We start from the raw sequence: 19,193 nt of genomic DNA, 5'->3' as shown, positions 1-19,193 counted from the left end.
GTTTAGTGTTAAGGTTTTGTGTGAGGGTTACGGGTTAGGGTTAGGGCTTTGGTTAAGATTAGGCTTAAGGGTTAGGGTTAGGGTTTGGGTTAGGGTTAGGAGCTAGTGGTAGGATGAGGATGAGGTTTAGGGGTTAGGGTTAGGGTTAGTCATAGGGGCTAGGGTTAAGTTTAGTTTTAGACTTAGGGGTACAATTAGGGTTAGGGATAGGGGTTAGGGTTAGGGTTAGGGGTTTTGGGTAGCATTAGAGTTAGCATTAGGTTTTGAGTTAGGGATTAGTGTTACGGTTTGGGATATGGTTTGGGGTAATGGTTAGTGTTAGTTTAAGTGTTTGGGGTTAGTTTTAGGGTTACGGTTAGGGTTAGGTTTAGGTTTAGGTTTAGGTGTGAGGGTTAGGGTTATGTTTACGGGTTAGTGTTAGTGTTAGGGTTAGGGGTTAGGGGTTAGGGTTGTTAGCGTCCGGGTTTGGGTTAAGGTTAGCATTAGGGTTACAGTTAAGTGTTAGTGTTTGGTTTAGGGTTAGGGTTTGAGGTTAGCATTAGGGTTAGTGTTAGGGGTTAGTGCTGTCAGGGTTAGGGTTATGGTTAGGCTTAGCATTAGGTTTAGTGTTAGTGGTTAGGGTTGTTAGGATTATGGTTATGGTTAGGGATAGTATCAGGATTAGGGTTCGGTCAGGGTTAGGGCTAGGTCTAAGGCTAGGGGTAGGTCTAGGGCTAGTGTTAGAGCTAGGGGTAGGGTTAAGGCTAGGCTTAGGGCTAAGGCTAGGACTGGGACTAGGGTTAGTTCTAGGGCTAGGGCTAGGGCTAGTTTTAGAGCTAGGTTTATACATAGGGGTTGGGCTATGGTTCGGTTTAGGCATTAGGGTTAAGGTTAAGTTTAGGGTTAGGGGTTAGGACTGTTAGGGTTATGGTTATGATTAGGGTAAGTGTTAGGATTAGTATTAGCTGTTAGTGTTGTTAGGGTTAGCGCTAGGGTTAGGGATACTGTTAGTGTTAGGATAGGGTTAGGTTTAGGTCTAGGGTTGAGGCTAGGGCAATTGCTAGGTTTATGGCTAGGGCTAAGACTAGGGTTAGGTCTAGGATTAGGTATGGGCTAGGGCTAGGGTTAGGGCGAGGGTTGCGGTTAGGGTTAGGGGTTACTGTTCGTGTTAGGGTTAAGGGTTAGGGTTACTGTAAGTGTTAGTGTCAGGGGTTAGGTTTATGGTTTGGGTTAGAGGTTATGTTTAGGCTTAGTGGTTAGGGTTAGAGTTAGGGTTAGGGTTAGGGTTTAATGTTATGGTTAGGGTTAGGTTTCAAGGTTAGGGTTAGGGTTAAGAGTTATTGCTAGTGTTAGTGGTTAGGAGTAGGGTTAGAGTTTGGTCCAGGCATTAGGGTAAGGAGTTAGGTTTTAGAGTTAGGGTTAGGAATAGGGTTAAGTGTTTGGATTAGTGTTAGAGTGTAGTGATAGTGTTAAGGATTAGGGGTTATGGTTAGGGTTAGGTGTTAGGGTTAACATTAGGGGTTAGGGTTAACGTTAGTGTTTAGAGTTAATGTTGGGGGTTAGGTTCAGGAGTTAGGTTTAGTGTTAGTAGCTAGGGTTAGTGTTAGGCCTTAGATTTAGCAGTTAATTTAAGGGCACAGGACCTGCATAATATATGGTGACAGGGGTGTGGACAGGGTCACCGTGACATCACACCATAGTACACTGGGCCTTGGGCCCTGACTGTCATGCAGCACTCAGGCGGAGCCTCATCTCACGCATGGAATGGCTGGATTGTAGGCATTCTTAACTCTGAGAATGGAATAAGTGTGATAAATAAGGTTAGGGTTAGGGTTTAGGGCTTACGGTTAGCGTTAGGGTTAGGGTTTAGTGTTAGGGTTAGGTTTAGGGGGAAGGTTAGGGTTAGGGTTTAGGGTTTGGTTTAGGGTTAGAGTAAGGTGTTAGTTTTAGCATTAGGTTTTAGGCTTAGCATTAGAGTTAGGGTTAGTTGTTATTTTTAGGGTTACAATGAGGGATTAGGGTTTCGGATTCAGGTTAAGACATGGGACTTATATGATCTATCATGGGTGTGGAACTGGGAATATCGCCTGGGCCCCACTCCATTACACAGAGGGCATGGGTCCCAGCCTTTCATGTAAGACACAGGGGCAGAGCCTCATCTCAGGCATGGCATGGGTGGATTTTAGGTTTCCTTAAATTTTCGAATTGAAGAAGTCTGAGAATTAGATTTGGGGTTAAGGTAAGGATTTAAGAATAAGATTAGGGTTAGGTGTTAGGGAGTAGGATTAGGTTTAGGGGTTAGAGTTAGAAGTTAGAATTAGGGTTAGGCTTATGATTAGGGATTAGGACTATGTTTAGTGGTTAGGTTTAGCTTTAGGGTGAGGGGTTATAATTAGGGTTAGGGATTAGGGTTACTGTTATGAGCTAGGCTCGTTGGTTACAGTTAGGGCTGGGGGTTTGGGTTAGTGTTAGGGTTAGGGATTAGGTTTACTGATTAGTGTTAGGGCAAGGGCCCTGTCTAATCTATGGGGCACTGGGGGTATGGAGCGTGGCTGGGTCCCCACTCCATTGTACCCTGGGCCTTAGGCTCTGACTGTCACGCAGGTCTCAGGCAGAGCTTCATCTAACGTATGGCATGGCTAGATTGTAGGCTTGCTTATCTCCTAGAATGGAAGAAGTGTGAGAATTAGATTTAGGGTTAGGATTAGGGTTAGGGTTTAGGTTTAGGGTAAATGGTTAGGTTTAAGAATGTCATTAGGGTTAGGGGCTAACATTAGTGTTAGGGCTAGGGTTAAGGGTTAGGTTTTAGGGTTAGGGTCGTTGTTTGGTTTGGGTTAGGGCTAGGTTCATTGTGAGGGGTAGGTTTAGGGTTACGGTTGTAGTTTGTGTTAGGGTGAGGTTTACCGTTTTAGGGTTAGTGTTAGTGGTTAGGTATTACACTTTTGGTTACGGGTTCGTGTTAGAGTTAGGGCTTCAAGGTTGGGATTAGGGTTATGGTTAGGGATGAGGGTTAGTTTGAGAGGTTAGGGTTAAGCTTAAGGTTAGGTTTAGGGGTTCGGTTTAGCCTTAGGGTTAGAATTAGGGGTAGAGTTAGGGATTAGGGTTAAAGCATGGGCCCTATCTGCTCTATGCGGGTTTGGGACTGGGAGCATGGCCGGGAACCAACTCCTTTGTACACAGGTCATAGGACCTTGGCTCTCGTGTGGGATACAGGGGTGGAGCGTCATCTCACGCATGGCATGTGTTGGTTGTAGGCTTGCTTCTTTCTGAGAATGGAAGAAGTGTGAGAATTACATTTAGGGTTAGGGTAACAGGTTAGGATTATGGTTAAGGTTAGGTTCTGTGGTTAGGGTTAAGGTTAAGTTTTAGAGTTAGTGTTGGGGGTTAGGGTCAAGGGTTATGTTTAGGGTTAGGGGTTAGTGTTAGTGTTAGGGCTTAGATTTAGTGGTAAGTCTAAGGGCACAGGACCTGTTTATCTATAGTGAGAGGGGGGCAGACAGGGATGCTGTGAAACCACTCCATCGTATACTGGGCCTAAGGCCCTGACTGTCATGCAGCACTCAGGTGGATCTTCATCTCATGCATGGCATGGCTGGATTGCAGGCTTGTGTAACTCTGAGAATGGAAGATGTGTGAGAATTAGATTTAGGGTTAGGGTTAGGGTTAGGGGTTGTGTTAAGGTTAGGGTTTAGGGTTTAGGGTTTGGGTTAGGTTTAGAGTCAAGGGTTAGGGTTAGCATTAGGTGCTAGTGCTAGCATTAGGGTTATGGTTAGGAGTTATGTTTAGGTTCAGGGGCAGGGTTTAGGGTTACAAATTCCGGTTAGGACATGGGCCCTCTCTGATCTATCAGTGGTGGGGAACTGGGAAGATTGCCAGGGCCCCACTCCATTGTAGCCAGGCCATGGGCCCCTACTTTTCATGTAGGAAACTAGGGCATAGCCTCATCTCACGCATGGTACGGGTGGATTGTAGGTTTCCTTATCTTTTCAAACTGATGAAGTCTGAGAATTGGATTTGTGGTTAGAGTAAAGGGTTAGGATTAAGGTTAGGGTTAGGTGTTCAGGACTGGGATTAGGTTTAGGGGTTACGGTTAGAATTAGTGTTAGGGTTACAGTTACAGTTAGAGATTAGGATTATGTTTTGTAGTTAGATTTAGGTTTAGAGTGAGGGGTTATGGTTAGATTTAGGGATTAGGGCTACTGTTTTTAGTTAGGTTCATGGGTTTCAGTTAGGGCTAGGAGTTCAGGTTAGTGTTAGCTTAGGTTTACTGATTAGTGTCAGGGCACAGGCTCGGTCTAATCTATGGGGCACTGGGTGTGTGGAGCATGGTTATGCCCCCACTCCATCGTACCCTGGGCCTTGGGCTCTGGTTGTCTTGCAGGATTCAAGCAGAGCCTCATCTTAGGCGTGGCATGGCTAGATTGTAGGCTTGCTTGACTACTGTATGAAAGAAGTGTGAGAATTACATTTAGCATTAGGATTAGGATTAGAGTTTAGGGTTAGTGTAAAAGGTTAGGGTTAGGAATATGGTTAGTGTTTGGGGCTAAGGTTAGTGTTAGGGCTAGGGTTTAGGGTTAGGGGTTAGTGTTAGGGTCAGTGTTTGATTAGGGTTAGGGCTAGGTTCACTGTAAGAGGTAGGGTTAGGGTTAGGGTTGTGGTTAGGGTTATGGTGAGGTTTAGCTTTTCAGGGTTAGTGTTAGTGGTTAGGTATTACAGTTTTTGTTACGGGTTCATGTTAGGGTTATTGGTTAGTGATTGGGATTAGGGTTAGATTGAGAGGTTAGTCTTAAGCTTAGTGTTAGGTTTACAGGGTAGGTTTAGCAATAGGTTGAGGATTATTGATTAGAGTTAGGGATTAGGGTTAAGACATGGGCCCTATCTGCTCTATGCGGCATCGGGACTGGGAGCGTCACTGGGACCCCACTCTATTGTATCCAGGTCATGGGACCCTGGCTCTCATGTGGGATACAAGGGCGGAGCGTCATGTCACTAATGGCATTGGTTGGTTGTAGGCTTCCTTATTCCTGTGAATAAAAGAAGTGTGAGAATTGCATTTAGGTTTAGGGTAACAGGTTAGGATTGTCGTTAGGGATAGGGTCTGTGGTTAGGGTTAATGTTAGGGTTTACAGTTAATGTTGGTGGTTAGAGTCAGGGGTTAGGTTTAGGGTTATGTGTTAGGGTTAGTGTTAGTGCTTAGATTTAGCAGTTAGGTTAAGGGCAGAGGACCTGTATAATCTATGGTGAGAGGTGTGTGGAAAGGGTCACCGTGACAGCACACCATCGTACACTGGGTCTTGGGCCCTGACCTTCATGCAGACCTCAGGTGGAGTCTACTCTCACGCATGGCATGGCTGGATTGTAGGCTTGCTTAACTCTGAGAATGGAAGAAGTGTGAGAATTAGGGTTAGGGTTAGGGTTAGGGGTTAGGGGTTGGGGTTAGTGCTGCGGTTAGGGTTAGGTGTTAGGTTTAGTGGGTAGGGTTAGGGTTAGGTTTAGGCTTACTGGTTAGTGTTAGTGTTAGAGTTAATGGTTAGGATTAGGGTTAAGTGTTAGGGTGAGGGTTAGGTTTAAGGTTAGTGTTAGGGTTAATGGTTATGGTTAGGTTTATGGTGAAGGGTGAGTGTTAGGGTTAGGGTTAGGGGTCAGGGTTGTGTTTAGGGTTAAGTGGTAGGGTTAGGGTTAAAAGTTAAGATTAGGGTTAGCATTAAGGGTTGTAGTGAGGGTTAACGGTCAGGGTTAGGGATACCAGTTTGGGTTAAGATTTAGGGTTAGGTTTAAGGGTTCGGGTTAGCATTAGGGTTACAGTTAAGAGTTATGGTTAGGGCTAGGGGGTTAGAGTTAGGTTTAGGGTTCATGGTTAAAGTTAGGGTTAGGTGTTAAGGTTAGGTTTAGAGCTAGTGTTAGGTCTAGCTGTGAAGGTAAGGGGTAGGTTTAGGGTTAAGAGTTTGGGTTAGGTTTAAGGGTTAGGGTTAGGATTAGGGTTAAGTTTTAGGTTTAGGGTTAATGGTTTGGGTTAGGTTTAGGGTTAAGGTTTTGGGTTTGGGTTAGGGATAACAATTAGAGTAAAGTTTAGGGTCAAGTGTTAGGTTTAGGGTTGGGATTAACAGTTAGAGTTAAGATTTAGGTTTAGGGATTTGGGGTTAGGAGTTAGGGTTATTGTTAGGGTTAGGGGTTAGAGGTTAGGCTTTGTGGTTAGTGTTAGGTTTAGGGGTTATGTGTTAGGTTTATGGATTAGGGTTAGGGTTAGGTTTAGGTTTAGGGGTTAGTGTTAGGGTTAGGTGTTAGGGTTAGCATTAAGGGTTAATATTATGGTTAAGGGTAAGGGTTGGGGTTAGGTTTAAAATTTAGTGATAGGGTTAAAGTTTACAGTTAGGTTTAGGGTTAAGGGTGAGTTCTAGGGTTAAGGCTAGAGGTTAGGTTTAGGTTTAGGGTTAAATGTTAGGGTTAGGATTAGGGTTAGGCTTAAGACTTAGGGTGAGTGTTAATGGTTAGAGTTAGGGTTAAGGGTTAGGTTTAGGGTTTAGGGTTAGGGTTAAGGTTTCGGGTTAGCATTAGGTTTTGTGTTAAGTGTTATTTTTAGGGTTAGATATTACGGTTAGGTTTAGTGGTTAGGGTTAGGGTTAACGGTCAGGGTTAGATATAATGGTTTGGGTTAGGGTTAGGCTTAAGGGTTAGAGTGAGGTTTAATGATTAGCCTTAGGTTTAAGTGTTAGGGTTAGGGTTAGGGGATTGGTGTTAGGAGTTAGGGTTAGTGTGAGGGTTAGGGGTTAGGTGTTAGGGTTAGTTAGGTTTAGGACTCGTGGTTAGTGTTAGGGTTAGGACTAGGGGTTAATTTTAGGATTAGGTGTTAGAGTTAGGATTAGGGTTAAGAATTAGTGTTAAGGTTACAGTTAAGTGTTAGGGTTAGAATTAAGGTTTAGGGTTAGGGTCAGGGTTAAGGTTTAGGGTGAGCGTTTACGGTTAAGATTAGGGGTAAGCTTTATGTTATGGTTAATGTTTATGGTTAAGGTTTAGGATTAGGGTTAAGGGTTAAGTTAGGGTTAAGGTTAGGGTTAGGGTTATGGTTAACGGCTATGGTTAGCTTTAGGGTTAAGGGTTAGGGTTAGGGTTTGTGGTTTAGTGTTAGGGTTAGCTTTAAGGTTTCAGGATTAGTGTTAGAGTTAAGTGTTATGGTTAGGCTTAGCAGTTAGGGTTAGTATCAGCGTTCAGGGTTAATGTTAGGGTAAGAGGGCAGGGTTAGGGTTAGGGTTAGGGGTTAGGGTTAGGGTTAGGGTTAGGTCTAGGCTTTAGGGTAAGGTTTAGGGTTTAGCTGTTATGGTTATAATTAAAAGTTAGAATTACGGGATAGGGGTTGTTGTCAGTGTAATTGTTATGCATTACGTTTAGGTTAAGGGGTTAAGGTTAGGGTTACAGTTAGGTTTATGTGTTAAGATGAGCAATAGAGTTAGATTAGGTGTTATATTTAGGGTTAGGGTTATGGGTTAGGGGTAGTGATTATGCTTAGGGCTTGGGCTCTGTCTGCACTGGGGGTGGTTAGGGTGCTGGGATTGTTGCCAGGAATGCACTCTGTCATAATCTGGGTATGAGTCCCTGGGTTTCATGCAGGACACAGAGGCAGAGCCTCCTTTCACGCATGGCATGGGAGGATTATAGGCCTTCTTAACTCTGAGAAAGCAAGAAGTCTGAGAATTAGCTTTAGGTTTAGGACTATGGTTAGGGTTAGGGATTAACGTTAGTGTTAGGATGAGGGTTTAGGGTAAAAGCTAATACTAATCCTAACACTAACCCTAATCACAACCATAACCTTAATAGCCCTAAAACCTAACCCTAACACTAACCCTAACCCAAACGCCTAACACTAACCCTGGCCCAAGCCCTATCCTTAACTCCAGCTCTAAACCTAGCCCTATCCCTATTCCTAGACCTAGACTTAACCCTAGTCCTAGTCCTAGCCCTAGCCCTAACCATAGCCCTCAGCATAGCCTTAACCCTACCCCTAGCCCTAACCCTAGCCCTAGACTTAGCCCTAGCCCTAACCATGACCTAACCCTAATCCTAATACTATCCCTAACCATAACCACAACCCTAACAACCCTAACCACTAACACTAAACCTAATGCTAAGGCTAACCATAACCCTAACCTTGACAGCACTAACACCTAACCCTAACCCTAATCCTAACCTCAAACCCTAACCCTAAACCAAACACTAACACCTAACCCTAACCCTAATGCTAAGTCTAACACAATCCCGAACCCTAACAACTTTAACCCCTAACCTCTCACCCTAACCCTAACACTAACACCTAAACATAACCCTAACCTTAACACCTAAACCTGACGCCAACTGTATCTCTAAAACAAACCCCAAACGCTAAAACTAACACTAACCATTACCCCAAACCATATCCCAAACCCTAACACTAACCCCTAACCGTAAACCTAACGCTAACTCTAACACTAACCAAAACCCCTAACCCTAACCCTAACCCTGACCCTCTTATCCCTACCCGTAATTCTAACCCTAAGTCTAAATATAACCTAACACTAACCCTTAATGCTAACCCTTACCCCTATGACTAACCCTAACCCTAACCCTAATCCCTAACTCTCACCCTCATCCTAACTCTAGCCTCTAACACTAACTCAAACCCTAAGCCTAACCCTTAAGCCAAATCTTAACCAAAACCCTAACCCTAACCTGTAACCCCCACACAAACCCCTAACACGAAACCTAACCCTATCACTTACCCCTAAACCTAACACTAACCCCCTAATCCTAACACCAAACCTCAAGCCCTAACCCTAACAGTTACCCTAAGAATAACCATTAAACCTTACGCTAACACTAACACCAACACAAAACCCAAACCTTAAACCTAATTCTAACCCTACCCTAAACCTAAACCTAACCTTACCACCTAACACTAATCCTAACCCCTAATCCTAACCCTAACCCTAACACTAACTCTAACCATAAATTCTAACCCTAACCCCCAACCCTAAACCTAACCCTAATGCTAACCCTTACACCTAACCCTAAAGCCTAACCCTAATTCTAACCAAAAACCCTAACATTTACCCTAAGCGTAACACCAACCCTAACACTAACCACTAACCCTAACCCTAAATCTAGCCCTAACTGTAACCCTAGTTTTAACCCTAGCCCTAGTCCTAGCCCTAGCCCTATCCCTAGATGTAACCATAGCCCTAGCTGTAGCCCTGACACTAATCCTAACCATACACCTAACCCTAACCCTATCCTTAGCCCAAACAGTATCCCTAACCCTAACCCTAAACTTAACAACCCTAACCCCTTATACTAAACTTAACACTAACCCTAACACTAGCCCCTAACCCTATCCCAAACCTAACCATAACCCTAACCCTAATCTTAACCATAAACATAACCCTAAACCCTAACCCTAATACTAACCCCTAACACTAAACCTAACCCTCTCCTTTACCCCTAAACCTAACACTAAAACCCTAACCCTAACACTAACCCCGAACCCTAACAGGTAACCTTAAAACTAACCCTAACCCTTAACCCCAAATCTCAAATCCTAACCCTAACAGTTAACCCTAAGACTAACCATAAACCTTACCCTAAACCTAACCCTAGCTCTAACCGCTAACCTTAATGTTAATTCTAACCCTAACCCTAAACCTAAACCTAACCTTATCCCCTAAACCTACCCTTAACCCTAACACTAACCCCTAACTTTAAACCTAACCCATAACCCTAACTCTAACCCTAACCCAAAACCCGAACACTTCAACTAACCCTAACCCCTAACGCTAACCCTAACCCTAAGCCAAACTCCTAACCCTAACACTATCTCTAGCCATAACTCTAACCCTAGCTCTAAACCTAGTCCTAGCCCTAGCCCTAGACCTAGGACTAACCCTAGCCCTAGCCCTAGCCCTAACTCTAGCCCTAGCCCTAACCCTAACACTATCCCTAACCCTGACCCTAATTGTAACAAACCTAAGCCCTTACACTAAAGATAACCTTAACCATAACGCTAACACTAACAGCATTAACCTCTAACCATAACCCCAAACCCTAACACTAAAGCTAAACCTAAAACTTACCCTAACCCTAACCCTCAGCATAACCCCTAACACTAAACCTAACCCTAACCGTAAACCTAAACCAAACCCCAAACCATAACCCTAACTCCAACCCGAACCCTAACAACCCTAACCCCTAAACCCTATCAGTTGTCTCTAACCCTAACCCTAACCCTAACACCTAACCCTACATCTAACACCTAACCCTAAGCCTAACCCTAACTGTAGCCCTAAACCTAAGCCCAAACCCTAAACCTAACACTAACACTAACCAAAAAGCCTAATCCTAACCTTAACCCTAAGGCTAATCCCAACCCTAACCCTAACCGTAACCATAAACCTAACTCTAACTCTAATCTCTAACCCTAAACACTAACCCTAACCCAAACCCTAATACCTAAAATTAACCATAACCCTAATCCTAACACTAACCCCTAGCCCTAATGCTTAACCCTAACATTAACTGTTAAATCTCCCCCTAAACCTAAATCTTAACCCTAATTCTAAACTTTAACACTAACCCTATTAAATTAACCCTACTCTTAAAACCTAACCCTAACCCTAAAACTAACCGTAACTATTAACCCTAAACCTAACTTTTAAACCTAACACCAACCCTAACCATTAACCGTATTGCTAACGCTTAACCCTAACAATAACCTTAAACCCTAACCCTAACCCTAACCTTAAGACTAACCGTAAACCTTACCCGAAACCTAACCCTAGCTCTAACACCTAACCCTAACCTTAACTCTAACCCTAACCCTAAACCTAAACCTGGCCCTATCCCCTAACCCTAAGCCTAAGCCTAACCCTAACCATAACCCAACACTATCTCTAGCCATAACTCTAACCCTAGCTCTAAAACTAGTCCTAGCCCTAGCCCTAGACCTAGGACTAACCCTAGCCCTAGCCCTAGCCCTAACTCTAGCCCTAGCCCTAACCCTAACACTATCCCTAACCCTGACCCTAATTGTAACAAACCTAAGCCTGTACACTAAACATAACCCTAACCATAATGCTAACATTAACAGCCTTAACCCCTAACCATAACCCCAACCTCTAAGACTGACGCTAAACCTAAAACTTACCATAATCCTACCCTCACCGTAACCCCTAACCCTAAACCTAACCCTAACCGTAAACCTAAACCAAACCCCAAACCATAACCCTAACCCCAACCCGAACCCTAACAACCTTAACCCCTAAAACCTAAAAGTAACCCCTAACCCTAACACCTAACCCTACCTCTAACCCCTAATCCTAAACCTAACCCTAATTGTAGCCCTAAACCTAAGCCCAAACACTAAACCTAACACTAACCCCAAAGCCTAACCCTAACCCTAACCCTAAGGCTAATCCCAACCCTAACCCTAACTGTAACCATAAACCTAACCCTAACTCTAAACCCTAACCCTAAACACTAACCCCTAGCCCTAATGCTTAACCCTAACCTTAACCGTAAAATCTCACCCTAACCCTAAATCCTAACCCTAATTCTAAACTTTAACACTAACCCTAACAATTGACTTAACCCTACTCTTAAAACCTAACCCTAACCCTAAACCTAACCGTACCTATTAACCCTAACCCTAACTTTTAAACCTAATGCCAACCCTAACCATTAACCGTAATGCTAACGCTTAACTCTAACACTAACCTTAAACCCTAACCCTAACCCTAACACTAACGCTAGCCCTAACCCTAACCCTAACCCTTAAACCTAACACCTAACTGCCGAACCTAACACTAACCCTAACCATAACTCCTAACCCCTAACCCTAATCCTAACACTAACCCTACCACTAACCCCTACAACTAACCCTAATCCTAACCATAACTCTAACACCTAACCCTAAACATAATCTCTAATCTTAAGACTACCCTAACTCCTAACAGAAACCCTTATCGTAACCCTAACCCCTAACCCTAACACTAACACTAAACCCTCACCCTAACCATAACCCTAGACCTGAACCTAACTCTCAACCAAACCCAACCCAACCAAAACCCTAACACTAATCCTAGCCCTAACCAGAGCCCTAGCCCTACCCCTAACCCTAGCTTTTGACCTACCCCTAGCCCTAGCCCTAACCTTAGCCCTAGCCCTAATCCTAACACTATCTCTAACCCTAACCCTAACCCTAACTACGCTAACAGCTATTTCTAATCCTAACACTAACCCTAACCATAAACATAAACCTAACATCACTAAACCATAACCCTAACCCTAACCCTAGGGCTAACGCTAACCATAACCCAAACCTGAAATGTAACAACCCTAACCCCTAACCCCTAACCCTAAGCCTAACACTAACCCTTAAATATAACCCTCACTCTAACACCTAACGCTAACCCTAACCCTAAACATAACCCTAACCGTAACCTTAAACCTAACACCAAATACTAACCCCAAAACTAACCATTACCCCAAACCCTATCCCGAACAATAACCCTAACCCTAATCCCTAACCCTAAACCTAACACTAACTCTAACACTAACCAAAACCCCTAACCATAACCCTAACCCTAACCCCTATCCCTAACACTAATTCTAACCCTAAGCTTAAACCCAAGCCTAACCCTAACCCTTAACCCTAACCCTAACACTATGACTAACCCTAACCCTAATCCTAACCCCTAACCCTCACCCTCATCCTAACACTAGCATCTAACCCTAACCCGAACCCTAACCCAAACCTTAAACCTAATCTTAACCAAAACCCTAACCCTAACACTTAACCTTCACACAAACCCGTAACCCTAAACCTAACCCTGTCACTTACCCTTAAATCTAACACTAAACCCCTAACCCTAACACTTACCCCAAACTCTAACCCTAACCCCTAACCTTAATACAAACCTTAAACCCTAACACCAAACCTAAAACCCTAACCCTAAGAGTTAACCATAAGAATAACTGTTAAAACTTACCCTAACATTAACACTAACCGCAACCACTCACCCTAACCCTAATTCGAAACCTAACCCTAAACCTAAACCTAACCCTATCCCCTAACACTACCACTTACCCCTAATCCTAACCCTAATCCTAACGCTAAGACTAATCATAAACCCTAACCCTAACCCCTATCTCTCACCCTAACCCTAACCCTTACCCTTATCCCTAACGTCAAACCCTAATTATAAGCACAAACCCTAAAGGTTAACCTAACCCTAACACCTAACCCTAACCCTAACCAGAAACCCTAAACCTATCCCTAACCCTATCCCTAACTGTAACCCTAGCTCTAACCTTAGCCCTAGTCTTAGACCTAACCCTAGACATAACCACAGCCATTACCCTAGCTCTAGCCCTAGCCCTAACCCTAGCCCCAGCCCTTGTGCTAGCTCTAGCCAAGCCCTAACCCGAGCCCTAGCCATAATGCTAACATTAACAATAAACCTCAGCCTAACACTAACAACCCTAATCCATAATACTAACCCTAACATTAACTCTAACTATTACCCTAACCCTAAAAGCCCTAACCCCTAACCCTAACCCTGAATGCTAACCCTAACCCTAACCTCTAACCATAACCCTACCACCTAACCATAATCCCAATACTAACCCTAACCCTTAACATAAAACTAGCCCTAACCCCTAACTCTAGCCCTAACCCCTAATTCTAACCCTAACAGTAACCCTAGCCTTACCCAAACCATAACCCTAACACTAAAATCAAACCCTAACCCAAAACCCTAACACTAACCCTAAACTTAATCATAACCACTAACCCTAACACTTACCCTAACCCTAACCACTAACCCTAACCCTAACCCTAACCTCTATCCCTAACCCCAACCCTAATGCCTAACCCTAAACCTAACCCCAGCCCTAACACTAATCCTAGCACTACCCTAACCCCTAACCCTAATCCTAACACTAACCATAACACTAAACCTAACCCACAACACTAACCCTAAAACCCAAACTCAAATCATAACAACCCTAATCCCTAACCCCTACCCCTAACCCTAACACTAACCCTAACCCCTAAGGCTAACCCTAACTCTGGCCCCTAATCCTAACCCTAACCGAAACCCCTAACCCTAAACCTAACCCTAACAATAACCCTAAACCTAACCCCAAACCATAACCCTAACACTAACCATAACTGTAAATCCTAACCATAATTCTAACACTAACCCTAGAACTAAACCTAACCCCAACCACTAACCCTAACCCTAACCCGTAATCCAAACCCTAACCCTAACAGTAAGCTTAAACCTAAATCCTAAACCTATGGCTAACCCTAATGCTAATGCCTAACCTTAACCCTAACACTAAACCCTAACCCTAACCCTAAACCTAAACCCTAACCCTAAACCTAATTCTAACCCTAAACCTAAATGTAAACCTAACCCTAACCTCATCTAAACCCTAAACACTAATCCTAATCTTAACCCTGAAGCTAAACCTAACTCTAAACCCTAACCCTAACCCTAAACATAATCCCTAACCCTAACCGTAACCCTAAACCCTAATGCTAACCCTAACCTCTGACCCCTAACTCTAACCCTGACACTAACCCTAACACCATAACCTAACCCTAACCCTAACGCTAACTCTAAACCTAACATTAACTCTAACCCCTAACCCTTAACCATAACCCTAACGCTAACTCTAACCCTAACAATCACCTTAACCCTAAACCCTATCCCTAACCTTAATTCTAACCCAAAGCCTAAAAATAAACCTCATGCTAAACATTAACCATAACCCTAACCCCTATCCCTAACACTAACCCTAACCAAAATTCTAACACTAAACCTAGCACTACCCTCAGTTGAAACCCTAGCTATAGCCCTAGCCCTAGACCTAAAACTAACTCAATCCCTAGCCCTAGACCGAAACCTAACCCTAGCCCTAGCCCTAACACTAACCCCATCCCTAACCCTAACCCTAACACTAACACTAGCCCCTAACCCTAACACGAACCATAAGCCTAACCCTTAACCATAATATTAACCATAAACCTAACCCTAACCCCTAACGCTTAACCCTAAACTTAACCCTATCCATTACCCCTAAACCTAAAACTAAACCCCTAACCCTAACACTAACCTCAAACCTTTACACCTAAACCCTAATCTTAACACTAACCCTAACCTCTAACCCCAAACCTCAAATGATAACCTTAAGACTAACCATTAAACTTTACCACAACATTAACCCTGGCACTAACCCCTAACCCTAACCTTAATTCTAAACCTAACCTGAACCTAAACCTAACCCTATACCTAACCTTAATCCTAAACACTAATTCTAACCCTAACTCTAATGCTCACTCTAACTATAAAACCTAAGCCTAACCCTAACCCCTAAACCTAAACCTAACCCTTACTACTAACCCTAAACCGAAATCCTAACCCTAAACCTAACCCCTAATCACAAACCCTAATCTTAACAACTAACCCTAACCTTAAGCCTAACACCTAATCGTTAAACTAACCCTATTCCTAACTCTAACACTAGATCTAACCCTAGCCCTAGCCCTAGCCATAGACCTAGAACTAACCCTAAACTAGACCTAGGCCTAGACCTAACCTTAGCCCTATCCCTAAGCCTGACACTAACCTTAACACTAAACCTAAACCTAGCCTTAGCCCTAGCCCTAGAACTAGTCGTATGCCTAACCCTAGCCCTATCCCTAACCCTAACACTATACCTAACACTGACCCTAACCCCAACCTTAACCCCAACCCTAACCCTAACCCCTAACCCTAACCCTAACCCTAACCCAACCCTAACCCTAACCCTAACCCTAACCCCTAACCCTAACCCTAACCCAAACCCTAACCCTAACCCAAACTTAACCCTAACCCTAACCCTAACCCCTACCCCTACCCCTAACCCTAACCCTAACCTTAACCCTAACCCTACCCCTAACCCCTAACCCTAACCTCTAACCCTAACCCTAACCCCTAACAATAACCCTAACCCGAACCCTTAACCCTAACACCAACATTAACCCCTAACCCTAACCCTAACCCCTAACCCCAAGCCCAACCCGAACCCCTAACACTAATCCTAACCCTAACCCCAACCCCAACGCCAACCCCAACCCTAACCCCTAACCCTAACCCCAACTCCAACCCCAACCCTAACTTCTAACCCTAACCCTAACCCTAATCGCAACCCTAACCCTAACCCTAGCCCTAGCCCTAGTCCTAACCCTTACCGCTAACCCTAATGCTAACCCAAAAACTTGACAATAACCCTAAAGCCTAAACCTAACCCTTAACCGTAACCCTAGTCCTGACTCTAACACTTTAACCTACCCCTAAACCAAACCCCTAACCTTAACCCTAAACCTCACTCTTAACCCTAAACCTAACCCTAAATCTTAACCCTAATGCTAACGTTTAAACCTAATGTTAACCCTAACCCTTAAATCTCATCTTAACACTTACCCCTAACTGTAACCCCTAGCACTAACATTAAATACTAACCCTATTCCTAACCCTAACCCTATGCCCTAAACCCAACACTTAACTCCTAACCCTAACACATACCCCAACACCTAACCCTAAAAATAACCCTAACACCTAATCCCAAACCCCTAACCCTAACCCCAACCCTAACGATTAACACTCACCCTTACCCTTAATCGTAACCCTAACCCTAACACTTAACCCTAAGACTAACCATTAACTCTAACCATAACCCTTAAGCCTAATCCTAACCCTTAACCCTAAACTTAATCCTAATCATTAAACCTAACCCTAATCATAACACTTAACCCTATACCTAAACCTAACCGTTAACCCTAACACTAAACCTTAACCCTAACACTTAACACTAATACTATCCCTTAAACCTAACCCTACCCTTTAAACCTAATCCTAATCCTTAACCCTAACTACTAACACTAACCCTAACCTTTAACCCTAACCCTAACCATTAACACTCACCCTAAACCTTAACACTAACACTAACCCTATCACTTAACTGTAACCCTTAACCCTAACCCTAACACCTACCGCCTAAACATAACACCCTAACCCTTAAACTCTAACTGCTAACCCTAACACTAACCCTAACCTCTAACCGCAAACCCCTAACTCTAACAATAACCATAATTCTCACACTTCTTCCATTCTCAGAGTTGAGCAAACCTACAATCGTCCCATGCCATTCGTGAAAGGAGGCTCTGCCACTCTGTCCTGCAGGAAACCCACAGGCCCATACCCAGTGTACAATAGACGGGGTTCCCAGCGACAATCCCAGCCCCCTAACCCACCACCCTAGTACAGCCAGGACACGTCCCCTAAGTATACACAATACCACTAAACCATAACCCTACCCCTAAGGATAACACCTAACCCTAAATCTATTGCTCACTGTAACATATAAACCTAAACCTAACCCTAACTTAATCCCGTAAACATACCTTAATGCATGATTTACCCTGACAACGACCCCTATTCCATAATTCTAACCCTAACTCCTACGCATAAACGTAACAACTAAATGCTAACCCTTACCCTAAAGCCTAGTCCTAACCCTAAACCTAACCATAACCCATAACTCTAACCCCTTACCCTAACACCAACCTGGAACCGTGATCGTAACCCTAACCCTTAACCCTAACCATAACCCTTAACTCTAACACTAACCCTTACCTGAACTCTTCACCTAAAATTAAACCACATACCCTAACCATATCCCTCAACCCTAAATTTAACCCTAACCGTTACCCTAACCTCATCTCTAACACTTAACACTAAACCTAACCCTTAACGCCAACCTCTAACCCTAACCCTAACACTTAACCCTAACCTTAACCCTTAACCCTGATCATAACCTTAATACTTAACCCTAACCCTAACCCTTACACGTAACCCTAACCCTAAACTTTAACCCTAATTCTAACCCTTAACCCTAACCCTAAAACTAACCCCTAGTCCTAATCCTAACACTAACTCCTAACCCTAAACCCAACCCTAACACCTAACCCTTAACCCTCACACTAACCCTAACCCCTAATCCCAAACCCCGACCCCTAATCTTAACCCTAATTCTCACCATTCTTCCATTCTCAGAGTTAAGCAAGCCTATACTGCAGTCATGCCATGTGTGAGATGAGGCTCTGCCTGAGTCCTGCATGACAGGCAGGGGCCCACGCCCATGGAAAGATGGAGTGGGGTCCATGGGTTTGTAGGCTTGCTAAACTCAAGTTTGGAAGAATTGTGATAGTCATATATAGGGTTGCTTACATTTACTTATAGAAGCAACTATTTGGGTGTGCTTTCTAGGCTTGCCTTACTCTAGTTTGGATGAAGTGGGTGAGTCCTATATAGAAACGTTAGCATTGAATTAGAGGGAGTATCTATGGAGGGGTGCTTTTTAGGCTTGCTAAACTCTAGTTTGGAAGAAGTTCGAGAGTCATATATAGGAACGATTTCATTCATTCAGAGAAAGCAATTATAGGGAGTTTATTTGTAGGCTTGCTAAGCTCTACTTTGGAGGAAGTCAAGAGTCATATATAGGAATGCTTATATTCACATAAAGCATCTATGGGGGGTGATTTCTAGGCTTCCTAAACTCTAGTTTGGAAAAAGGGGAAAGTCATGTATAGGAATTCTTACATTCACTTAGAGAAAGGAAGTATCTGCGGGGATTTGCAGTATTGCTAAAATCTTAGATTGGAAAAATCGCCAGAGTCATATGTAGGAATGTTAACATTCACTTAATGAAAGCAACTATCAGGGGGGGTTTCCAGGTTTGCTATACTCTAGTTTGGATGAAGTGCAACAGTCATATATAGGAAGGCTTACATTCACTCAGAGAAAGCAATTATGGATGGGTGCATTGTAGGCATGCTAAACTCTAGTTTGGAAAAATTTCGAGAGCCATGTATAGGAAAGCTTACAGTCACACAGAGAAAACAACTACCGGGGGTGTTGTGTAGGCTTGTTAAACTCTAGTTTGGAAGAAGTGCGATAGTCATATATAGAAACGCTGAAATTCATTCAGAGAAAGCAGCTGTTGGGGATTGTTTTGTAGGCTTACTCAACTGTAGTTTGGAAGCAGTACGAGAGTCATATATAGGAAAGTTTACATTCATTCAGAGAAAGCAATTCTGGGGGTGCTTTGTAAGCATACGAAACTAGCTTGTAATGCTTGCAGCA

Source organism: Lemur catta, chromosome 13 (assembly GCF_020740605.2).
Source record: "Lemur catta isolate mLemCat1 chromosome 13, mLemCat1.pri, whole genome shotgun sequence".
NCBI classification, from domain to species: Eukaryota; Metazoa; Chordata; class Mammalia; order Primates; family Lemuridae; genus Lemur; species Lemur catta.
Note: the sequence above shows the minus strand (reverse complement) of the source record.